This window comes from Phascolarctos cinereus, unplaced genomic scaffold (assembly GCF_003287225.1).
Source record: "Phascolarctos cinereus isolate Bilbo 61053 unplaced genomic scaffold, phaCin_HiC Scaffold_7;HRSCAF=346, whole genome shotgun sequence".
Classification (NCBI taxonomy): Eukaryota; Metazoa; Chordata; class Mammalia; order Diprotodontia; family Phascolarctidae; genus Phascolarctos; species Phascolarctos cinereus.
In genome coordinates, this window is record NW_027556180.1 from 190815288 (window position 1) to 190842650 (window position 27363).

Sequence of the window (27363 nt, forward strand, 5' to 3'; positions counted from 1 at the left end):
TTTAGGTATATGGTATGAGATGTTGGTTTATGCCTATTTTCTGCAATACTATTTTCCAGTTTTCCCAGCAGCTTTTGTCAAATAATGAGTTCTTATCCCAGAAACTGGATTCTTTGACTTTATCAAACACTTAATTACTATAGTCTTTGACTACTATGTCTTGTTTACCTAACCTATTCCACTGATCCACCATTCTATTTCTTAGGCAGTACCAAATTGTTTTGATTATTGTTACTTATTTAATATAGTTTTAGATGTGGTATGGCTAAGCCACTTTCCCTTGCATTACTTTTCATTAATTCCCTTGATATTCTGGATCTTCTGCTCTTCCAGAAAAATTTTGTTGTAATGTTTTCTAACTCCATAGAATATTTTTTGGTAATTTAATTGGTATGGCACTGAATAAGTGAATTAATTGAAGTAGAATTATCATTTTTATTATATTAGCTTGGCCCACACTTCAGCAATTGATATTTTCCAGTTGTTTAAATCTGGCTTTATTTTTGTGAATACTGTTTTGCAATTGTTTTCATGTAATTCCTGAGTTTATCTTGGCAAGTAGACTCCCAAATATGTTATATTGTCTGCAGTAATTTTAAATGGAATTTCTCCTTCTATCTCTTGTTGCTGGGCTTTGTTGTTAATATATAGAAATGCTGCTGATTTATGTGGCTTTGTTTTATATCCTGCAACTTTGCTAATATTATTAAATTTTTTCAAGTAGTTTTTTAGTTGATTCTCTAAGTATACCATCTTGTCATCTGCATAGAGTGATGGTTTTGTTTTCTCATTCACTATTCTAATTCCTTCAATTTATTTTTCTTCTCTCATTGCTAAAGCTAATATTTTTTAGCATTATATTGAATAACAACAATGATAATGGGCATCCTTGTTTCACCTCGATCAATTTTATTTTTTGAAATTTTTGATCACTTTCTTTATGCAAAGAACGGTTTTGACTCTGAGCCACAAACTAAAAAATAATATTTTCTCCCATGAAATTTATGTTCTAATATAGGAATGAAAATTGTATCAAATAGCTATCAATACAAGCAGAATATAGTAAGTGAATAACATAAAAGGAAGAATGGTACTTTAAGAATTCAGAGAAACATTTGATCATTTTGAGCTAAAGGTTATTTAGGGAAATTTTTTTGAGGGGTTACCATTTCAGTATAATATAGGAAAAAAAGGTTCAGATTTCCATATTTATGGATGAAGGAAGACATTTCAGGCTTAAGGAATATTATTAACAGTTTTGAGGCAAGGAAGCATGGAAAACTGTCAGTGAGTGACAGTGTTGCAAATTTTGTGATCCATTGGAAAAGTGATGGAAAATAGTGTGAGATATAGATAGAAAGGTACATGTTTCTGTTATTGTGTCATTTCAGTCATGTCTTACTCTGCCTATTTCCATTTGGGATTTTCTTGGCAAAGATACTGGAGTTGTTTGTTGTCTGATTCTCTAGCTCACTTTATAGATGAGGGATTGAGGCAAACAAGATTAATTGACTTGCCCAGTGTCTTACAGCTAATAACTGTCTAAGGCCAGATAGAACACAAGAAGAATAATCTTTCTGACTGTTATCCAGGAACTCTACTAGCTGCACTACCTAGCTGCCCCCAACAAAGGAATGTAGAATCATATTATAATGAGTCTCAAACATCAGTCTGAAGGACTTGGACTGACATTGTTGATATTAGAACTTGGATTGATACAATAGTTGGTAATTGAACCTTTTGGAACACTTGGGTTATGTGTGTGGCATATGAAATTCTGAGAGACAAAGTTTCTGAGTATTAAAGATGAAATTGTTTATTAGGACTAAAAATAATCAATAAATTGAGGTCATTGATCTCTGTGTTCAAAGGTGAAAAAGGCAGCATCTCATTTCACATTAAATCTCTACTTAACTTTAACTCTCTATTTCACTTCTGAGAGACATCTTCCCTGATTGGTGGATATTTAGTGAGGAGGTAGGCTAAGAGCTCTTAATGCCTTTTGTTAGAGGATATAATGAAAGTTGAGAATTCAGCCTAGTCATAAGGTTCTAGCGTCTTCTAGCAATCTGGGTACCCCAATCAGGAATTTTATCTTGGTTTCTCCTTCACTGGTTGGTTCACCCCAAGTTCTATGAAGGGAGAAAGGACAAAATTTGTACTTCCCGAGGAGAGTGTCACTCAAACTGATTCCTATTTATATCATAAACAAAAGCAAGAGTCACATTTGGATGAGACTCAGCCCAAACTAGGTAAGGAACAAATATTTTGGGAAGGTAAGCTAGTAGGAAATAGACTTTTGAACAGAAAAAGGAAATTACAAATTAATATTAACAATCAAGTGATATGATATCAAAGGTAATTTTCCTAATGTGATAACAGAGAGATCTTGATATATGATGAAGTCTAGAAGTTTGGGGTGCTGGGACCCCTGAGATCACGATGCGAGCTCTGCCTGAATGAATTCAACTCAAATCTTCCAGCCAGAGAAAAAGTTTATTAGAGATAAATCATAAAGGCCAGACTCTTAAGGAATCTGAACATTAATAACACCCATGGGGACAAGCTGCATGAGAAAGTCTCAGCCTTTTGGGCATGAGAGATTCTCAGCCTTTGAATGGGGGCCAGGGTGGATCTTATATACACTAAAGTAACTTTTCATGGCCAGAGGAGGGGGCTGGGAAAAGGGTCTAGGTGAGAATTGGAAGGTCTGAGAGATTGAATAGACAATGGTAATAGGTAATGAAGCAAACTGGAAGGAAGAATTTGAAAGGCATAAGATCAAAAGGTGGGGCTAGGGTTTTCAAAGAGAGACAAGGGGAGCTGATAAGGAAACCTTTGAGACCAGAGAAAAGTTTAAGGGCTTTCTGGGTCCTGTAGACAAAAAGCAGCCAAATTATCTTTGGAGCAAAGGGCAAAGGTCTTGGCTTGGTCCCATAGCCCATCAATATCCACCATGGTAACATGTATAAAACAAATATTTAAAATTTAGCCATCTCTTTAATGTAATCTGAATACCAATGAGTAGTTCAGGTAAATTATGAAATTGTTTTCTGGAGTAGGGAGCATTTATAGAAGAAAATCATGCTGTCTCTGTGTAAAAGATTAAACTGAGCCTTAAAATATAAGATCCTATTGGTAATAAGACTACATTACATGCAATACATACATATTACAATACTTTTGCAATGCACTATATACAATGACTAGCACGTTATAGGCTTTCAATGCATGCTAAATATTAGCAATAACAGAGACTTTATTTTAATCATGATCTGTCATGCATTGATGTATTTTTGATCAATTACGTGATATGATTGTTTTTCTTTGACATTTTGCAATACTTTTCAGTTGGCAAACTCACAGGGTGGATAAGATGACTTGTTTTGAATTCCACAGGGGGAGTTTGGATGGATGATGTAATATATTATTATTCATTTTTCTTTATTTCATTTTTGCCTGTATCTTAAGTTTGAAGATGGGTAGTTTGTATGTCAGAATTATGTTATTAGAATGAATATTGCCTTTATACAATTCTTCCCATTCTATTCCTTTCAGTATTAACTTCTCTGAGTCACTGTCACAATTTAAATCCACATTAAATACATTTATTTCAGTTGTTCTTTCCTTAATTTGTTCCAATTTGTAAAGTACTTTGCAATTTAGCTAAGAGGAGTTCTATATATATGCAAATGATTGACCAACAGATAGGATGTCATCATTCAGGAAGAGTATGAGAACTCAAGTACAATCTAATTTTTTCTTATTTTCATTAACATATATTTTTACAAACACAATAACTGCTTCAGTTTATGATTAAATAATAGACTATACACAAATCTTCAAAATCTAAATACAAGCCCCTTCAGAACGCCCATTCTGTTTGTTTGAAAAACATAGCATATTAAAAAGGTAAGAATCTTAATTAAGTTAAGAGTAAGACATCTAGGTCCTACTCCCACCTCAAACTAACTCCCTTTGCAATTTTTGGGAAATAACCTCTCCTTGTTGCATCTAATTCCCTAATTTGTTAAAGAGTCAGTTGTGTTGGGGTGCTTGGATGCTTATGTTTGGGTGCTTGTACTTGGACCCCAATTTCTCCGTAGCCTCAGAGACACTATCCCTGACAGTTTCTCCTCAGCCCAAGGACCCTGTGCCTAGCAATTACTCATGAGTGGGCCCCAGCAAGACCCATATCTCTCTCCCTGGTGCAGTTCCAAACAGCACCTGAAGGACTTATTAGTTTGAACTGGCTTTGCACTGGGTCATAAGGACATTTTTACCCACTGGACTATCTCCTACCACCCTACCTCATTATCTACATTCCTGGGCTCCTCATAACTGTTTTCTAGACTTAAGACATAGTATATTCCCTACATCTATCTTGTCAAACAAGACATTGATTGGTGGCAGACTGGACAACTCTCAGTTACCCCTGAACTCTAGTTGATTTAGTGACCTAGCAGGCCTAAAACCACACCTCCATGTGCCCCCCATTGTGGGCTTTTGCCAGTGAACTCTGGGTAAACCGCCTGTGCAGTAGATACAAGTGCATGTTTCTTTAAGAACTGACTACTCCATAACCACTCCCTAATCCCACCCTGAATCACCTAGTTAGCATATTTGACACTTCTTATCATATTTTATGTTATATGAACTTTTGCTATTCTGTTTTAAGATTGCAGGTTCCTTAAGAATCCTTGCCTGCTGAAAAGCATAAGAATAAACTTTTTGCAACTTGGCTTAAGATTGCTTGTGTTTGTGAATTCATTCCAGATGACCCATTTTGTACTTTGGTTTTTTTGAGGGGTCCCAACCTCTCAAAACCCTCAGCAGTTGGACTAGATTATCTTAATGTTGTTTCCCTTAGACTTTTCCTTCCATTGTGCCCTTTGATGTAATAAGCTAAAATTGAAGAAACTTGTCTCTAGATCCAGTCCATTGTTGAAACTTTTCATGCTAGACCTGACATTCTAGGAGTCTACAGATCTCTTAAACCTATGAGAAAAGTGATAAAGTAAATTTAAAGTTCAAAGGAACTTAGAATTATTCTAATTCAAGTTTCTCATTTTACAAATCAGTGTAGCATAGACTCTGGGCTCACTGTCTCAAATAACATTTGGACCAGCAGACAGAGTCCTCAGAGAGGGCTTGCTATTTCTTTCCTCCAGGTTCTAAAGATAACCCTTCAGTCTTCTGATTCCTAATACATATGAGTCTCTCCAAGTGTGCTCCCCAATATCATTTCACTAATTATCATCTCCAAAATTTCAGTTAACCAATTAACATTAATTATCCTTTACAAGGGGATATTTACTAAGAAGGCATAGCAAGTAATGAAGAACCACATACTTTCCAAAAGAAGGAGTAAATTCTTTTACATATCTCCCTGGAGAGATTCTTATCTTTAGTATTTGTTACACCCCATTCTTTCCCCAACCAAGGGTACTTTCTTATTTCTGTGCCTATTACTTTGAAAGTAGGTTCAAACTTGCAATGCAAATGTACTGAAATACATGTGTAGAAAGCAAATGTGTCTGGCCATAGAAGTCTGTTTATCACTTTCTGGAATCAGGTTCTTTTCTGGGTGTGGCATAGCTAATGAATGAGACACTTTCTTTCTCCTCTGGGCTGTCTCCTTTCTGTTCTGAGTCTAGCCTATAGTTACTCAGGGCTGTGTTTTATCAGATCCAACAATTATTGTCACTATCTCCAAGACACCAGCCATTGAGATTTCTTAGGGACTTGATTTTCCTCCCATTGCCACATGGTACTAGAGTACTTCTATTTCAGGATATTCATTTATCTATAACTAGAAAGAAGAAATACAACACAGACACCGTGAATTCACAGATACGATACTCTCCATTCCCACATCTGGAAGTTTACAAAATTTGTCCTCTTCAAAATTCAATAGGAAAAAGTTTGGAAGATCACCCAACCAAATTTATTGAGTATGAATTCAGCTCTTGCTCAACAATCAATTAAAAAACTTTTCATCACTATACAACAAGCTGAAAGAAAAGGAGGAATCCTTTCATGTTCTCTGAACTTGGTGGTTCCTGTCATGAGGTTTAGATGAAGGGTGCTGGGACCCCAAAATCACAATACACAAGTCCTGCAAAAAAGAATTAAATGCAAGCTTTCTTTCAGCCAAATACAAGATTTATTAGAGATCTAACATATTAGCCAGACAGTTGAGGAATATGAGAGTCTGTGAGGTATTGGCTAGATTCTAAGAAAAAGCAGTGGCTAGATTTTAGGAATCTGAGCACCTTAATGGAGACAAGATGGATTTTACGTACAGAAGGACTGTGGGAGGGATCTAGGAGAGGTCAAGTACTTTGGGGTGACTGAAGGAGGGGTCTAAGGAAGAACTGAATGAGAGTGGCCAGTAAGCTGGGGTGAACCGGACTCCTGGGACCTGGACAATGGAGCCTAGCTAGGATTAAGTGTGGGAAATGGCTGGGGGCCATAAGGAGGGCTAGGTTAGATTAAGATGACAGAATTGGGAGATTAGGAGCAGGCACAAAGAAAGGCTAGTTGATGGGATTATAGCCTCAGGCAAATGCCAGAGATTTGGCCTTGTGGCAAAGTCCAGGGTTTTTCCTTTTTGGGATTTAGCTCCCATGCTCATCACCTCCACTATGCATACCTGGAAACATACTCACCAACCCTCATTAGGATTGTTATCAAGGAGTGCATGCTGCACATATTCCAAGTAAATCAGGTCTTTCATTAGGAAATTCTCCTTATGTAAATTAATAGAAGTCTAGAGAGGTAAAGTGACTTGAAGTTCATGTGAAATTAAAGAGATATATTTTTATACGATCTATATCCCAACAATATTTTCTAGTTACTTTGAAAGAGTAGAGCAATGATCAAAACCTACATTTGTTTACTGGTAGCCTGCTATATGCTATTTCCTTGATGACACGGAGTTTTTTTTTTTTAATGGATATTTTGTTTATGAGTCGCCTACTTTTAAAAAGAAACTCTACAAAGGCAGAAAAGAAAGCATGTTTTCATTTCATCCTGTGCATTGGGAAACAAACTTCAAAGAGGCCAAGTGGAACATTGCCTCCCTATTACAAGATCTTTGATTAAGAATTAGAAGGGACCTTGACAATTATATGCCCAAGTACCTTATTTTACATATGAATAATAGAAAGGATAAGTGATTTACCCAAAGGCACACAGTCCATGAATCACAGAGCTCAGATTTGAACCTTATTGCTCCTGACTTCAAGTACAACCACTTATCCTTCATTAAAAAAAAATTTGATTATGCTAATGTTATAATTATTCTACAGGCTCAAAAAGAGAGTATTTTGGCATTATTTACTAAATGACAATTTTTCTAAGTATTTGCTTTGTAACAAAACACTGTGCTAGTCACTAAACAATACCAAGGTAGTCTTTGCCCTCAAGGAGTTTAAAATACAACAGAGGAAAGATGACATGCACAAATACCCAATACTTAGAATAACTGCATATTATATAATATGATACAACATAGCAAAGCGTGACATAAAATAACATAATATGACATAACAATATGACATATCATGGTATAACCTAAAATTGCATAATGTACCACTGCATGAATATATCTCAATACATCACACCATAATATGGTATACTATAAAATAGTATGCTGTAAGACAGCAGCAATATAATTAACATAGTACTACATAAAACAATGTAATGTAATATCATGTAAACAGTGCAATAACATTGCTGTGACATGACGTGATAGGACAGTACAGGAAAGGATAGGGCAGCAAAGCATAGGATAAGAAAGGATAGCATAGAATAGGATAGGACAGTGTTAAGGTAGAAAAGAGTGCTTGAGGAAGATGGAGCAAGCAGGATGCAGGAAGTGAGATATGCTCTAAGATGAAGGATGTGACCAGCCCAGAAAAGTGACCAAAGATGATTGATACCCCCACCATGGATTTATCTGTACTCTTTCACAAAGCATCCCCAACTATGTGACATCCTGGAACAGCCCTTCCCCCTTTCCTGTTCTCCTTGCTTATTTGTACAACAAAGACACCTCTGGACTACTTGATATCCCACACATTCCAGAGCCATTCTTGCCCCTCCTCCCTTCTTCTGCTCCCCTTCTGCCTATCATGTCAAACTATTTAGATAAGACTCCTAACCTGGCTAATCACTCCACCTCTTATGGGGAGTAGGGCCTGCTGATTCTCTGTCTCCTGCATGAAATGGAGTGGCTAGGACTCTGTCTCTTTCACATGGAAATAGGGCCTGTTGGGTGTGTTAACCCAATAAATGCCTTTCTTTAACTTCTGAAATCCACCTACATAATTCTTTTCTTATAGAAGAATAATATTCCATTACATTCATATACCACAATTTTTTCAGCCATGCCCCAATTGATGGATATCCCCTCAATATTCAGTTCTTGGGCACTAAAAAAGAGCCCTTATAAATATTTTTGTACATGTGGGTCCTTTCCTCTTTTTCTTTTATGATCTCTTTGGGATACAAATTAAGTAGTGGTATTGCTGGATCAAAGTATATGCACACTTTTACAAACTTTGGGCACAGTTCCAACTTAATTTCCAGAATGGTTAAAACAACTCACAATACCACCAACAATGCATTAGTGTTCCAATTTTCACACATCTTCTCCAACATTTCTCCTTTTCCTGTTTTGTCATGTTAGCAAATCTGATTGGCATAATGTGGTACCTCAGAGCTGTCAATTTGCATTTCTTTAATCAATAGAGATTTAGAACTTTTTTTCCATGTGATTATATTTAGCTTTGATTTTGTCTTCTGAAAACTGCCTATTCATTTCTCCTTTGGGGAATGACTTATATCCTTGTAAATTTAATGCAGTTCTCTATGCATTTGAGAAATGAGACCTTTATGAGAGACCCTGGCAGTAAAAATTATTTCCCAGTTTTCTGTTTCCCTTCTAATTATGGTTACATTGGCTTTCTTCGTACAAAACCTTTTCAATTTATTGTAATTAAAATGATCAATTTTGTATCCCATAACATTTTCTATCACTTCTTTGGTTACAATTCTTCCATTCTCCATAAATCTGACAGGTACACTATTCATTACTCTCCTAGTTTGCTAATAGGATTAGCTTTTATATCTAAATCATCTATCCATTTTGACCTTATCTTGGTATATGATATAAAATGTTTCCTATGTCTAGTGTCTGCCCTCCTATTTTCTAGCTTTCCCAGAAATTTTTGTTTAATAGTGAGGTTTTTTTTTCCCCAGAAGCAACAGTTTTTGGGTTTATCAAATAGTGGATTCCTATATTCATTGATTACTGTGTCTTGTGTATCTAATCTATTCCATCTACCGCTCTAATTTTTTAGCCAGTACTAAATAGTTTGGCTGGTTGCTGTTTTATAATACAGTAGCAAATCTATTATGCCTAGGCCACCCTCCCTTACATGACTTTTCACTAATTGCATTGATGTTCTTGACCTTTTGTTCTTTTAGATGAGTTTTGTTATTATTTTTTCTACACTTGTAAAGTAATTCTGAGTTTTTTTTTAATATGGCACTGTATAAGTGAATTAATTTAAGTAGAATTGACATTTTTATTATATTATCTTGGCCTACCCATGAGCAATTGATATTTTTCCAATTGTTTAGATCTAACTTCCCTTTTATTTATGTTCATATAGTTCCTGGGTTTGTTTTGGCAGGTAGAATCGAAAATATTTTATATTGTCTACAGTTATTTTAAATGGAATTTCTTTTTTTTTTTAATATATCTTCCTGCTGGGCTTTGTTAGTAGTATATAGAAATGCTGATGATTTATGACAGCTTATATTATGTCCTGCAACTTTGCTAAAGTTGTTAATTGTTTCAAGCTTTTTTTTAGTTGATTCTCTAAGATTCTCTATGTATACCATCATATCATCTGCAAAGTCATAGTTTCGTTTCTTCATTGCCTATCCTAATACCTCCAATTTCTTTTTTTTCTGTTTTCACTAAAGCTAACATTTCTAGTACAGTATGGAATAATAGTGGTGATAGTGGACATCTTTGTTTCTTCCCTTATCTTACTGGAAATGCTTGTAGCTTATCCCTATTACATATAATGCTTACTGATGGTTAGGTTAAGGAAAACTCCATTTATTCCTATGTTCTCTGGTGCTTCTCATAAGAATGAGTATTGTATTTGGTTAAAAGTTTTTTCTGCATCTATTGAGACAATTAAATAATTTCTGTTAATTTTGTTTTGGATACGGTGAATTATGTTGATACTTTTCCTAATATTGAACCAGCTTTGCATTCCTCATTTGCATTCTGCCTTGTCAAAATGTATTATACTTGTGATAAGTTGCTATAATCCCTCTGCTAATATTTCATTTAAAATTTTGCATCAATATTCATTAGGAAAATAGGCCTATTTTTTTTTCTCTCTTTTGGCTCTTCCTGGTCTAGGCATCAGCACAATACTTTTACTATAAAATAATTTGCTAGAACTCCTTTGCTGATTTTTCCATGTAGTTTATACAGTATTGGAATTAATTGTTCTTTAAGTATTCGATAGAATTCATTTGTAAATCTATCTGGCTCATGCAATTTTTTCATAGCATATTCATTGATTGGTTGTTCAATTTATTTTTCTCAAATAGGGTTATTCTTTTTTTTTTCTTTGCTCTCTTCATTTCTATTTTTATTTTCTTTTTTAATTTTTTTGCAATTGGGGTTAAGGGACTTGCCCAGAGTCACATAGCTAGTAAATGCCTGAGGTCAGATTTGAAACTAAGGCCCTCCTGACTTCAGGGCTGGTGCTGTATCCACTCTACCACCCAGCTGCTCCATCAAATAGGGTTACTTAAGTATTTTATTTCCTTTTGTGTTAATCTGTGTAATTTTTATTTTTGTAAATATACATCCATTTCACTAAGATTGTCAAATTTATTTGCAATTAGGGCAAAATAGCTCCTAATTTTTTTTTAATTCCTCTTCATTGGTGGTGAATTCACCCTTTTCATTTCTGTTACTGATAATTTCGTTTTCCTCTTTCTCCTTTTTAGTCAAATTAAACAAAGATTTATTATTTTATTTTGTTTAATAAAACCAGATCTTAGTTTTATTTATTAGTTCAATAGTTTCCTTAACATCAATTTTGTCAATCACTCCTTTGATTTTTACAATGTATAATTTGATATTTAGTTGGTAATTTTTATTTTTTTCTAACTTTTGTAGTAACATGCTCAACTCATTGATCTCTTCTTTCTCTATTTTATTAATGTAATCATTGATAGACATAAAATTTCCACTAAGAACTGCTTTTGCTGGATCTCATAAATTTTAGTATGCTATCTCAGTATTGTCATTCTTTTGGATGAAGTTATTGATTGTTTCTATGGTTTGTTTTTTGATGCTCTCATTCTTAGATTATTTAGTTTCCAACTAATTTTTAATCTATCTTTCCATTATCCTTTATTGCATCATGATCTGAAAAATATGCATTTAATATGTTTGCCTTTCTGCATTGGATTGTAAGGTTTTGTGCCTTATTACATGGTAAATTTTTATGTATGTGCCATGTATCATAGGAAAAAAGTACATTTCTTTCTGTCATCATTCAATTTTCTCTAGAGGTCTATCATATTTTGCTTTTATAAAATTCTATTTACCTCCTTAATTTTTTTCTTGTTTATTTTGTGGTTAGATTTATTGAGTTCTGAAAGATGTTGGTTGCGCTCCCCCATTAATATAGTTTTATAATCTATTTCTTCCTTTCACTCCCTTAACTTCTCCTCTGAGAATACGGATGCTGTACTACTTCGTGCATATATGTTTAGTAATTATATTACTTCATTGTCTGTAGTGCATTTTAACAAGATGTAGTTTTCTTCCTTATCTCTTTTAATTATATCTATTATTGCTTTTGCTGGTGCTCAGATTAGGATTGCCAGTCCTGCCTTTTTGTTTATTTCAAAGGAATTATAATATATTCTCCTCCACCCTTTTATCTTTACTCTGTGTGTATTTCTCTGTTTCAAATGTGTTTCTTGAAAACAATATATAATTGGATTATGGTTCTTAATCCACTCTGCAATCTGTTTCTGTTTTATGGGAGAGTTCATTCCATTTTCATTCATGTTGTGATTCCTAGCTCTGTCTTTCTCTGCATCCTATTTTTCCACCTATTTATGATTTCCTCTCTCCTTTCACCCTTTCCCTCCTCACTAGTGCTTTGGTGCGGACCACTACCTTCCTTAGTATCCCCTCCCTTTTGTCAGCTCCCCTCCCTTTTCTTTCACTTTTCCTCTATTACTTCTTCCCTCCCTTTTTCCCTGCCTTGTATTTATTCCCTCTATTTTTTCCCCTTTCTCCTTTTTCTGCATATAATAAGGTAGATGCCTATAAAAAACTGATTGTTTAAGTTATTCTTTCTTTGAGCCAAATCTCATTAGAGCAATGTTCAAACAATTCTTGCCTTCCTCTCCTTTTTTCTTCTGCTTAAATAGGTTTTTGAGCATCTTCATGTGATGTAACCTACCCCATTCAGCTTCCACTTTCCTCTTCTCCCAATACTATTTTTTTTACTCCTTAATTAATTTTTTTATCATCACATCAAAGTCAATTAATGCCCATACCCTCCATGTATGTATACCCTTTGTAAATGCCATAATAAAGACAGACGAGTATTATCTTTCCATGTGAGGATTTAACAGATAACTGTTATCAAATAGAAATCTTTTTTCTTTCCTTCTTGACTTTTTCTCTTTAGTCTTGAAATTGAAGATTAAATTTTCTATTCAGCCTTGGTGTTTTCATCAGGAATGATAGAAAATCCCCTATTTCGTTGAGTATTTATGTTTTCCCCTGAAAAGATTATGCTCAGTTTTGTTGGGTAGTTGATTCTTTGTTGTAATCCAAGCTCCTTTGCCTTCCAGAATATTATATTCCAAGCCCTTAAATGCTTTAAGAAAAATAGTGTTAAATCCTGCATATTCCTGACTGTGGTTCCACTGTGTTTAAATTGTTTATTTTGGCTACTTCCAGGATTTTATACTTGACCTGATAATTCTGGAATTTAACTACAATATTCTTTGGAGTTTTCATTTTGTGATTTCTTTCGGGAAATGATCAGGGGATTGTTTCAATGACTATTTTGCCCTTTTGCTCTGAATATCTAGGCAATTCTCCTTCATTGTTCCTTGAAAGATTCTTTTTAGGCTCTTTTTTTTTTTCTGCCTCATGCTCTCAGGTACATCAATAATTCTTAAATTACCTCTCCTAGATCTATGTTCCAGGTCAGTTGTTTTTCCAATCAGGTATTTTATATTTTCTTCCATTTTTTCATTCTTTTGATTTTGTTTGACTGATTCTTGATGTATCATAGATTTTTCACTTTAGCTTTCAGTTGCCCAATTCCACTTTTTAAGGAATTATTTTCCTCAGTTAGCTTTTGTACCTCCTTTTCCAGTTGGCCAATTGTACTTTTTAAAGAGTTGTTTTCTTCATTCAATTTTTGTCCTTTTTCCAAGCTGTTGACTCTTTCTCTCTTTTAGTTTTTTTAACGTTTGTTTTTAAAACTTTGAGTTCCAAATGCTCTTTCTTTTCCCCTCCCTACACCACCTCATTGAGAAGGCAAGCAATTCCATATAGGTTATATATGTGTATTTATGTAAAACATATCCACAACAGTCATGTTGTGAAAGAAAACAGACCAAAAAACAAAAGAAATGTGAAGAAAGTGAAAAAAAAATTGTTTCAATCTGTGTTCAGAAACCAAAAGTTCTTTCTCTGAGTTGGACAGCATTCTTCCTCCTAAGTCTTTCAAAGGTGTCATGGATCATTTTATCACTGAGAATAGTTAAATCAGTCACAGCTGAGCATCTTATTTTATTGCTGTTATTTGTACATAGTGCATTTCACTTTGCATCCACCATCTAAGTCTTTCTCGGTTTTTCTGAGAGCATCCTGTCCATCATTTCTTACAGTACAACAGTATTCCATCATAATTACATACAGCAAATTATTTAGCTATTTCCCAGTTGATGTGCTTCCCCTCAATTTGTACGCATGTTTTTATAGCCCTTTGGGAATAGTTCCAATTACTCTACAGAATGCTTTAATCCGTTCACAACAGTACATTAATGTGTCATTTTCCCACATCCCCTCCAAAATTTATCACTTACTTTTGCTGTCCTATTATCCAATCTAATAGGCATGAGATAGTACCTCATAATTATTTTGTTTTGCCTTTCTCCACTACTTAGTGAGTTAGAGTAATTTTCATACAGTTATAGATAGCTTTGATTACTGCATATGAAAACTTATTGTATATTTTGATCTTTTAATAATTGGGGAATGTCTCTTATTTTTACAAATTTGACAGTTCTCTATCTGTTAGAAAGATGAGGTCTTTATCAGAGAAACTAGCTTCAATTTATTTTGCCCCACCATTACTATTGCTACCTGTATTTCCCTCCATTTCCCCCACCTTTGTTCTATTCTTTCTTTTCTTTTACCTTGTCCATCTTCAAAAGTGTTTGTGTCTGATTACTCCTCCCAATCTGCCCTCCCTATCACTCCCCTTCTCTTATCCTCTTCCTTTTCTATTCTCCTGTGTCAGATAAGTTTCTATACCCCATTGCTTGTGTATTTATTCTCCAGTTACATGTAAAAGCAGTTTTTAACATTTGCTTCCAAATCTTTGAGTTCCAAATTCTCTGTTTTCCTCCCCACCCATCCTCATTGAGAAAGCAAGCAATATGACACAGGTTATACATGTGAAGTAAGGTAAAAAACTTCCTTAATAGTCATGTTGTGAAAGACTAACTGTATTTCCCTCCTGCCATTTATTCTATTCTCTCCTTTGACCTTGTCCCTCTTCAAAAGGGTTTCCTTGTGATTACCTCCACCCCCGATCTGCCCTCTTTCCTATCACCACAAACCCCATCTTATTCCCTTCCCCTCCTACTTTACCATAGGATATGGTAGATTTCCATAGGCAATTGGGTCTGTATGTCATTCCCTCTTTAAGCCTATTGTGATGAGAGTAATGGTCACTCTTTGCCTCTCACTTCCTCCTTTCTGCCCTCCACTCTAACATCTTTTTGTTGCCTCTTTCCTGTGAGATAATTTATCTCATTTGACCTGTCTCTTTCTCCTTCTCCCAGTACAACCCTCTCTCATCCCTTATTTATTTTTAGATATCATCACTTCATATTCAATGCACCCTGTGCCCTCTGTCTATATATTTCCTCCAAGTACCATAATAATGAGAAAGGTCTCATGAGTTACAAATATGATTTTTTGAATGTAGGAATGTAAACAGATCAACTTTATTAAGTCCCTTATGATTTATCTTTACTGTTTACTTTTTCATGCTTCTCTTGAGTCTTGTATTTGAAGTCAATTTTTTCTATTTAGCTCTGTTTATTTTCCCTCATGAATGCATTAAATTTCTCTATATCATTGAATATCAATTTTTTCCCCTGAAGTATTATATTCAGTTTTGCTGGGTAAGTGATTCTTGGTTTTAATGCTAGCTCCTTTGACCTCTAGAGCATGGTATTCCAAACCCTCCAATCCCTTAATATAGATGCTGCTAAATCATGTGTTATCATTGTGGTTAGACAATACTTGAATTGTTTCTTTGTGGCTCCTTGCAATATTTTCTGCTTTACCTGGTAACTCTGGAATTTGGCTATATAATTCCTGGGAGTTTTCCTTTCAGGATTTATTTCAGGAGTTGATTGGTGGATTCTTTCAATTTCTATTTTATGCTTTGCTACTAGAATACCAGGGCAGCTTTCCTTGATAATTTCTTGAAAGACAATGTCGAGGCTCTTCATTTTGATCATGGCTACTCCATGGTACTCCAATCATTTTAAAATTATCTCTCCTAGACCTATTTTCCAGGTCAATTATTTTTCCAATGAGATATTTCACATTGTCTTCTGTTTTTTTCATTCTTTTGATTCTATTTTATAACTTCTTGATTTCTCATATACTCATTAGCTTCCATTTGCTCCTTTCTAATTTTTAAGGAATTATTTTCTTCAGTGAGCTTTTGGACGTCCTTTTCCATTTGGCCAATTCTGCTTTTTAAAACATTGTTTTCTTCTTTGGCTTTTTGGACCTCTTTTGCCAATTGGTCTAGTCTATTTTTTAAGGTTTTATTTTCTTCAGTATCTTTTAAAGTCTTCTCTCATAAGCTGTTGACTTGCTTTTCATTATTTTCATGCATCATTCTCATTTCTTTTCCCAACTATTACTGTACTTCTCTTAATTGCTTTTCAAAATCCCTTTTGAGCTCTTCCATGTCCTGAGATGAATTCCTATTTTTTTTAGAGTCTTTGGATGTAAGGGCTGTGACTTGTTTGTTTTCTTCTGAATGTATGTTTTGATCTTCCTTGTCATCAAAGTTTCTGTAGTCTGAGTTGTTGGGGTTTTTTGTGTTGTTTCCTCATTTTCCCAGCCTATTACTTGACTTTTTTAAGCCTTTGTTAAGGTAGGGCTCTGCTTCCATTGTGGAGGGTGAACTGTCCAAAGCTTCAAGGGTTTTGTGCAGCTGTTTTCAGAGACACTTCTAGGGACCTGTAAGTTTTCAGTTCTTCCAATGTGTTATTATCTAAGGAAATGTGTTACTCCTCTCCTGACCTGTGCTCTGTTTTTTGAGTGACCACAAGCACTCTTTTCTGTCCTAGAATTGTAAGGAGAGCTCCTTCTTCACTGCTTCCACAAGCTCTGCTATGCTAGTGCTCTCCTTGCCCCAGGACTGCAACTCACATCCAAGTATGGGCAAAGCAACAGAGTCCTTCATCACTGCTAGCAAAGAGACCCCTGTAATCTCCTTCTGATCAGTTATTCAACCCCCTTGCCAGCTGTGGGCTGAGAGCACCAGAAGTAGCCACTGCTGCTGCAGCTGCCAATGCCCTGGGGTTGTGCTGGGGCCAGGGCTGGACTGTGCTCCTCTCTCATCCAGGTTTGACCTACCTTTCTTACAGACCTTTTCAGTTTCTTTGGTGTTCGTGGGTTAAGAAGTTTGGAAGCTGCCACAGCCACCAGCTACCCAGTCACTTGAGGTCTGCGCTGTTGTGGCCTGTGATGGACTGTGCTCCTCCCCCAGCCTGGTTCAACAGAACTTTCCTGTTGATCCTTCATGTTTCCTTCCCTAGAAATTTGTTTCACTCTGTCTTTTTTGGGTTTTACTGTTCTAGAATTTTTTAGAGTAATTTTTACAGGCATTTGGAGGAGTTTGAGGGTGAGCTTAAGCAAGTCCATGCTTTACTCTACCATCTTGGCTCTTCCTCCACAACTCTGTCTTTCAGTACCTTTCATTTCTTTCCCCAATTTTTCTTCTACCTTTCTTATTTGTCATTTAAAATCATTCTTGAGCTTTTGGAAGAAGAATTTTTTGGGCTTGAGAACAATTTATCTTCCCCTTTGAAATTTTGAATATAGGTGTATTGATAATGTTGCTTTCCCTGAATTTGTGTTTGGATCCTCCCTTTCACTACAGAAGCTCCCTTTGGTCCACATTAAGTTTTTTTTTATTACTTTCGTTTTTTGCTCATTTCCTGGCTTTTAAAGTTTACCTCTCTTGTTGGAGCACAGGGGATACTGTTCCAAGCTTCTTGCCCTGGGAGCCAGATACCTAATCACTGTTTTTTGTTTGTTTGTTGTTTGTTTGTGTGTGCTCAAGTGCTGGCAGCTGGAGACTGTACAGGTCTGTCGCATATCTAGTGCTGTGCTAGGATCCTAGTGGTGATGTCTGGCTTCTACTGAGGCAAGGCTGATTTTTTTTCTGCATTTCCCAGGGCCTACACTAAAGCACATGGAGGTCTGCCCACTGGAGTATGTCTGCCTACCAAAGGATGGGATGAAATAAGAGGCAGTTCTCTAAGCCAGAATCTCCCAGTTTCCCTGGCTGTGTTAAGGCACATGGGAGGGTGGGGTCCTGGTGTTGGCATTTGTCTGTTCCACCACCCTGGGGCTCAAGATATCTTGCTGGTTTTCTGAGGTAGGGCTTACTGCTGGCTTGCTGGAATGCTTCTTGTCCTGAAATACACTAGCTTTTACCTAAGTGATATGGACCTTTTCTGCCAATTGTCCAAGACTCCTGAAGTAAAAGACTGCTATACTCTGTCTTTCTACTGGCTCTGCTGCTGCAGGATTTGTTCTGGGGTGTTATTTTATGGTTATTTAATTATTCAGAGGTAAATATGGGAGAGGGACTGCAATTTGCTGCTTACCCTCCCAACTTGACTCCAAGAAATCATGAAAGTATTAAAATATATCTAACAAACTCATTAGAAAAGGAAAAACAAACTTATAGCAGATTTGGAATTTGCTGTTGCCTTGTCCCGCTGATGAATAGGTACACATGCACACCCAAGGTTGATTTCAGAAAATTGCAGATAAGTATATGTGAGCCTTGGACCCCAGGTCCCCAACCCTATGTGAGGGTGGGAGAACATCTTTCCCCTGTCTGACCTGCAAAAACCTATTCCTTTTTTCCCTGGACCCTGTGACTCCTTCATATACCTCTGTGTTTTTCATATTTAAATGTTTCCCTTGGTTTCTGTTTTGAAATCAGTTTCTATTGAAGTGTGATTGATTACTCAATGGCATTCCAAGAGAAACGGACGAAGCCCTATCATTTGAATATTTTAAAGCTGTATTAGACAAAACATTTAGGAATATATTGCATTGAGCAATCCAAATTGGAATAGACAGAAGCAAGATGACCTAGTAGGTCTTTTCTATCTCTAACTTCTATTACTCTATGATTTTATGGATGGAAAAAATTATTAAAGTCAGAAGTGCTGTTGTAGACAGCACTGGAATATTTGTATAGTTTTATAATTGTGAAGAGAAATGTCAGGTTCATGACTGTAGAACACAGTGCTGCAAGGAGAGCATGCTGGAATTTGCAAATGGATTATTGTTAATGTATTAGTGCAAACTTTCCTGGACTCCAGGTATATTCATTCAGCTTAATGTAGTACTGTCCCAAAATAACCGGGTTCTGAATTTCGTATTTGGTATTTTAGCTTAACCTATATTTTGTCTTAAAATTGAACTTAAATAACTTTTAAGTTGCCTAAAACAATATCTATAAATAATAAATGTTTTCACTCTCTTCTGTCACCATAAGACAAGTCCAAATCAAGGAATGTTTTTAAGTATAAAATTTTTCATATTAAATGATTAGAAGAGTTCTAACTCCTTATAGTGCTAAAAATCAAGCAATATCAAATAATCTGAGTTATACAGCTGTCTTGAAGGAATGCTTTCTCCCTAAAAGCAGCATGACATCTTGCATGTCTATGTCAAACTGTCATAAATATGATCTTATTCAGCTATGTAAAAATTACTTATCAGGCAAAAAAAAGTGTCCTTTAGATTTACTCCCAGATGCTTCATTACACTGTTTTTAATATACTTCCCACTTCTTTTACCCTAAAGAAAGAATGATTTGAAAAAGAGATTTTACCCTAAAGAAAAGAAAGGTATTATGTAAAGATTATTTATGTTAAAATCTTGTAATCATCAAATACATGTATATTTCAAATTAATAAGGTTCTATGCAAAAATCCTATGAAAGGTGAATAATGGTCATATAATTTCTATACTTTTCCATTAATGGATAGACTGGTAATTCAGTAATTAATATTTTAAAACTTTAAAATGAAGATAATTTAATGAAATAATTTTGAAATTATTTCTTCTTAGTGAGAAATAAAAATACATGTGTTATTATTTTGGATTAAAAAATGTTCTATGAGTCAAAGTGCTGTGCGATATTTTATTTTTTAAATGTTTAAACCTTTTCTTAGAATTTGAAATTTTTACCATAATTTCTGATTTTAAAAATTGTTAAGAAAATAATCAGCAAAATTTTTAGTTAAACTGGAAGAGAAAGGAACATGACATAAAGGATCCTTGTTTTAGCCTTTATTTGTATCCCCAGTGCTTAGTATATTGCCTGGAACATAGCAAAGCACTTAATAATGGTTAATTGAATAATTGATGGTTGCTTAACTTTTTTTTTCCTTTAAGATTCTGATCATGAAAGACAGTTTTCTGGGGACTTTTGGCAATAGTAGAGAAATTAAAAGTTGGAACCAATCTTTGTTCCCTCTTGGGGAACCTCAGAAATAATGGTAAAACAATATCAGCTAAATTAAGCAGAGGATACAGAACAGAAGAGATTAGACCCTAAGGAAGACTAGCTAAAATAAAAGCAATAGGATGAAACCTATTCCAGAACAAAGAAACAAATTGCTTCAAAGAGGCACTAGGAATAGGTGTATCTAGGAGTGTTTTCTGAAGTCTTACAAAGCAGGAACTGAACTGGGGCCTATAGTTTTGCACTAAGGCAGAAAGATGTTTGGGATGCAGAATGGAGGGACCTGAGAATGTTCAGGCAGCTAGAGTAAGTTCCAATTGGCAGCTTTGCAGCTGACTCTCCAGGGCTATGTCACAGTTCCAGTATGTGGGGTAGGGGTGAAGTTGAACTTGGGGTAGGGGGAATCCTGACTGTCATGTGTAGATAAGGATGAGGAGTCAGAAAGCTTACAACAAAGGAAACTCTGAGGTTCTGTTTCTTTGAGCCTCCAACTAGAGACATAAATACACAGCTCTCACGCCCTCTCTCTCTGTTTCTTCTGTGTGTGTGTGTGTGTGTGTGTGTGTGTGTGTGTGTGTGTGTCTCTGTCTCTCATTTTGTTTTTATATGGATTATTTTCTTCTACTTCTGTAGCATGTTTTAATATTCTAAAACAAAAACAAATTCACATTTTATGGAAAATGGCCATGGGTGTAGTATTAAGTGAAAGTATACTAGTAATAAAGTTGACATTCATTCCACATATAGTTATTAATTTCTCTAGTTCAAATTCATAATGATAGTAATCATAATGACAAACAAGAACATTGACAACCTGATGAATAAAAATATCTCAAAAGGTAATTAAACTTTACAAAAAAAACAAGATAATTGAGCCTAATGAAAGATGTTGATTATTGACATCCTATCTATCTTGGTAAAATTGAATAGATCAACAAGCAGGAGAGTGAAACAGTTGACTCCCAGGGAGGTTAATTTGCTAATGTGTCAAAGAATGAACTCAATAACTGTTAAAACCTGAACATGCAAAATCAATGTTGCCCAGACAAAGAATAAATAAAACAAGTGAAATATCTCTCATTTCTACCTGTACTGTTTGCTCTACAGACCATTTATAAAAACAACTCAGATACCATGACAAGTTTTTTGCAATGAAAATGAACCAACACTATCAGGAGTTTGTTTTGTATCAAAACTTTACTGTCATTTTCATCCAAAGAGCAGCTCAATCATGTGACTTCATATCTATTTGGGAAAATTTGTATGAATACACTGGAAGTGAAGGATTTGGTTGTGAAATTGTTTTATAGGAAGAACTTTTCATTGTTTTTTTTTAACCTCATATTTATCAGTGATTGAAAATCAGAAGCTCATACCAGATATAGTCTCATATCTAATATTTCACTGAAGACAAATTGTGTCATCTTATTAAAGCTCAGAAACTATTCTTTTCACAGCATCTTTTTGTTGTCTGTTTATACTGGTTAAAAGATGGCATATTAGGAATGCTCATGTGCCTATCTGTTAACATTGGTTTTCTTTGGGTTCTCCAACACGGAGAATTGAAGAAAATATGTAAGAAATAAACTAATTTATCTAAGTTTATTTTCAAAGCAAATAGTTGGTAGCAGTAAAGAAAAAAAAAACAATATGATGACACTCCCCCCACCCACATACTCCAAAAAAGATAGAGACTTGAATGCATAGTCAATGAAAATTGTGGCAACTTTGTAAAAACACATGGAGAGAGTAGGTTTACAGTATTACACAGATACTTTTTTTTTAGTCCTTGAATTTGTAGAGGATGAATGACAAGTAAAGAACATGGATACAGCTGCCAAAAATATTAATGTAGGTCATTTCAGTCACTCTCCAAGGGCTCTGAATATGATGTTTAGCTTACAACCCCCCTAAAGTGCCCTTGCCAATGTGAACCACTCAAGGCTGAGGCCACAGGCAGACATCAACTCTTTTTTTAAGCTAAAGTGGATGTTGGAAAAGAAAAATAAGCCTTCTGTGTATTCAGCTTATAGAATGCAATTGGCAAAGTTCTGTAACTGAAGATTGATAGAGCTAATGTACATCATACTTAGCTATTGGAGATTGTCACAAGTAGAAATTTGATCTCACTCAGCCTTCCAAATCCAAGTGACACTCTTGATAAGGTTTTTCTAATGTTTAATGGATCTTACAACAGAACATTTAGTTTTCCTAAAGGTTACTGAAGCAGAACAAATAGATATGACAAAAAAAGTAGCTGTAAAGGTCAAAAGAGCTATAAGCTGAGGTCAAGCAAAACATAACCAGCAAATAGCATCACATATACATACATATTTTCCCAAAGCCTTTAATCAGAGGAGAATCAACTCACTGTTTCTAAGGGGCATGTTACTAGAGACCTGAGTAATCATGACCTATGAAAACAGATACAAAGATACATTGCTGGAAGATTAAGAGGAAGACCTTCACACTCCATGTTTTAGAAAGAGCACTGCTATAACCTATTTGATGGCTCATACTTGAAACCACTATCCCTCAGATCTTATCAGTTGTAGATTTCAAAGTCAAGGAAATGGTCCAGTGATTATTTATTTTTCTCTTTCAATTATATGAAAAAGAAAAATTCCATTTCTACAATTTACATTAATTATTCATATTCTTCATAGAAGATATTTTTTATTGATTCTGCAGATAAACTCCCAAATTGTGTCATTTTATATTAACATAATTAATGTAACATAACTAATCTCCATCTTAAAGTTCCACATGCCCTTTGAAATATTATCTAGTTAATTACTATTTTTATGACCATTTTTCCCATGGGACTAACTGGTCTTTGTAGCATTATATCACTAAGTGTCATATTACAGCATAACCCATTAAGGGTAAGAGGTGGAATACATCAGTAATTTGCAGTGTGGAAGGTTCAAGCTCATAAATCCTGATATTTCCTTATCGCAAATCTCATGCAATTAAAAAGATAAAATCACAATGAATTATGGAAGATTACAGAGGTAAATCTAGAAAAATATTGCATTCCAGGCACTTTTTTTTTACATTGAATCAACCATATTAAAATCACATGATTCTTTTGGAACTGTTCAGGACCATCCTTGACTCAGGCCTGTCTGGTGATTCAGCTTCAGATTCACCATTGAAATAAAATTAAATTAGGTACACTTTCTCTGCCTCCACATTTGCTGTGCTGGTATATTAAGCTTGAAGAACAAACTGACTCCTCTTGTCTTGTGCTTTTATAATAGATGATCACGAAGCTACTTCCATGGTTTGATCTTTAGTCTCCTGCAACAACGGGGATTTTAAGTCCCAAGGACAGTTTTATTGATTTTTAAGAGAAAAAAAAACAAGCAAGCAAATTAGCCTAGCCTTAACGAGGGTAAATTTTGCTCCTTGGACAAGGGCTAATCAGTAAGAGGTTGTTGTTCAGTCATTTCAGATTCTTCTTGACCCCAGTTTGAGGTTTTCTTTTTTGTTTGTTTGTTTGTTTATTTCTGGCAAAGGTATTGGAGAGGTTTGCAATTTTCTTCTCCAATTCCTTTTATAGATCAGGAACCGAAGTAAATGAGATCAAGTTACTTGCCTAGGGTCACACAATTGGTAAGTGTCAGAGACCAGATTTGAAATCAGGAAGATGATTCTTCCTGACTCAGTTCTCAGCATTCTATCTACTGGTCCACTTAGCTGCCTAAGGTGGTAGCTAATAGATTAATACTACTTGTGATACATAAATAATAATAGATAAATATCAATAGATAAAACTTTCAATCAAAATCATTGAGAGAAGACTAAAGCTTTGAGTTCTCAACCTGTCTGTGGTGGAAAACTATTTCCCTTATAAAGCTTGAAGGAAATTATATACTAACAATGAAGTACTTGGTCTATGCAGTCACGCCCTCTAAGCCTTAGAGTAGGGGCATGCTGCTGACATGTCTCCCAGTCACTTGAAATGCCCATGAGGCAAAGTGAAGTAAATTACAGTGGAATTCACTGCCTATTCAATGATTCAATTATTTTAAATGCCTTTTTGTTACTATAAAATTGATAACCACAAAAAACCAAAAAATTGATATATAAAAGTGATACTATAAATTTCAGTTACGCACAGAGAAAGTAAATTTGTTTTTTCACTTATTTAATCAATTTAATAGAATAGTTCTAATTCTGTTCTACTTCTTTGTGTTCTCTTGTTAACTTATCTCTTTTACATATTTATTTAATGTTCCACTGGTGTTTTTTCCTTTTCTTCTTTTTTTACCACTGATATTATTCCCTCTCTTCTGCCAAAATTGTCTCCCAAAAGAAAAGTATAATGATAGTAGTAATAGCAGTAGTGTTATTATTAGTAGTAGTAATTCCCCCTTATAACATTCCAGTACAGCCAAACAAAACAATTTGCACTTTGACTATGTCTGAAAATGTAAGTCTCATTCTGCATCTACAATCCATCAACTCTCTGCTAAGAGACAGGAAACATGACTGAATAACAATCTTTTAGAGTTGTAATGGGTCATTACATGGATAGTAGAGTTTACATCTTCCACAGTTGCTTTTATTTAAAATACACTAATAATTGTATGAATTCTCCTCCTAATTCTAGTCACTTTGCTGGATCCTGAACCTGTACAACTCTGAGAATCTGAAAACTGCCAAACTCAGAACAGTTGTTGCTATTTCTGTTTACTTCCAAGGTTCTTATTATGGATTTTATTCTACCTCCGACCTTTCTTGTAGGAGCCCTATGCTCTTTCTGCCACTAGATAAATAACTTTGAATGCTACCATTGAATCTGCTCTGTTAGGTGAACTCTGAGAGACTTCAGTCTTGTTGACCTTTGCTAGCAGGCCCCCATTCCTATAATGTGCTAGCTTTTAAATGACTTTTTCATAGCTCCTTGGTAAATAAAGTCATCAACTATAGTGTCTCATTGATTTTCTTGATCACTATTTATTCTGTGCTATTTTTAGGGTTTTTTTTTTCTAGAGTGCAGGTATTTGGAGCTTCTAGTTCTACAGCTTCTAGTCAGACAGACATGTTATCTGGTGATCCTTAAGTTATGTCTGTTTTTTCCCCCTGTTTTCATATCTTTTTTTTTTCACTAGATGCCATACAATTTCTTCTCTCTTTTCCAATCTTTTCACTTTCATCAAATTTGTCTTATTGTCTCATGGAATCATTCAGTTCTAATAGCTCCATTGTATTTTTTTAGGGAGCCCATTTCTTGGGGAATGTTTTTCACTTCATTTTTTCCCTTAAGAGTCTTCATTTAACAGATAATTTCATTAAAAAATGTTTTCCTCACTTCCTCCAACCACAAATGTAGTCTTTATGGTAAAGCCATATTCTCTTAAAACTGATGCCACTGAAAGGGTAGCTAGGTAACAATGATAAAATGGTACTTGTAGTAGTAGTATCAATGAAATAATAATTCTTCCTTGTAACAAATAAGTAAAATCAAGCAAAACAATTTGCATATTGACTCTGTCTGAAAATTTCGTGTCTATAATCATCAACTCTGTTGAGAAGTAGGAGAGATGATTTTACATCTCACATCTTCAACAACTTTTTACCTTTACAATATTTAGTTATTTTATAAATTTTGCCTCCCCCCCATCTACCATGTCTTCTTCTCCCAATCTTCAATCATTGGTTTCTTCTGACTTGGTATACTAATGTAGGTTCTGGCATTGTTTGTCTCTGTCTCTTTCTCCTATGTACAATCCCAAAGCAGAAGTTAGCCTATTGTGCATAATAGCATACTAATAGGTCATATAGTATGGTGTTGAATATTGAGGTGGTTTCAGGCATTTTACAGTGTGCCACATAGTACTAGTTTCCCCTTTTTCCTATTGTAATTCCCAATTTTCCAAGTTGTTCTTAGAAAGACATTATTTCACTGCATGATGACCTATAAATAAATGTGAACTCTGTCTCTCTATTCTAGTCTGAATGGCCAAGGTAGGGATCTGGCTCTGGATTAGCAGAGCCTTGTTGGTTTGTGAATCCCCTGTAACACAATCTGCTTTCAGGATCCTTTGTATACCCCTGTTTTAGATTCCATACTGGATCTTTCACATCTGTCACATATTTCAGACTCATTTAGTGAAGAATTTCCTGGCTTCCTTAGTACACAGTTTTTCCTAGACTCTACCAACTTCTTGGGTTGTTTTTCTTTTTTCCATTGTTATTGTCATTTTTGTTAGTTTTTGCAGTTCTAAGATGAGTAAAGGAGCTATAATTCCCTTTGATTTCTTTTAACATTGTTCTAATTGGGGGCCCTCATCAGATACCTGCTGGGCCATATGTGAGATATTTGAACTTCTTATTTAATTTGTCATTCCTATCTTAACTGGAAACACCTGGTCACCTTTTATGATCCACTGTAGGGACACCTTAAATGAGGAGATAGAAACAATAAAGCATATTCTATAGCTATCTTTGAATATAACTATGGCCATTGTTCAAAAAGCAAAAAAAAAAAAGCAGTCAGATGTATTGTTTGCATGACATAAGCCATGCAAACATAAGGAAGAGGAGGAAAATTCTTTTCATTATATTTAACATTAGGTTCAATTCAATTTAATAAAACTGTTTTTGTACAACTGTACTGACAGGATGTGTGCAACATTTCCTATTGAGAGGCATAGTGAAGAGCAGCTAGATGGTGCAGTAGATACAGCACCAGTCCTGGATTCATGAGGACCTATCTTCAAATCTGGCTTTAGACACATAACACTTACTAGCTATGTGACCCTGGGCAAGTGACTTAACCCCATTGCTAGCCAAAAAAAAAAAAGATGCATAGTGGATAAAATGTTGGAATTGAATTCAGGAAGTTCTGAATTCAAATTTTGCCTCAAACACTTAGTTATGTGACTGAGGGCAAGTCACTAAATCTCTCTCAGCCTTTGGTTTCTTATGTGTACAATGGAGATGATGATAGCACCTATCTCACAGACTTGTTCTGAGGATCAAATTAGAACAATTTATGTACCTCATTTTGTTAACCTTGAAGCACTATGTTATTGCTAGGTACTAATAAGTACCTAGGGTTTAATTCAAATGCAAAGTTATGTGATAAATTCCAGAAACAATCTAGGCAATTTAAGCATTTTTTGTTTGTTTGTTTGTTTCATAACTGGATTGTTTAAGTAACAGTGCTTTATGTAGCATGTGGATGACCTATGTTCTTTATTGATGCTGCAATGGAACACTATTTCTTTCAGTTTTA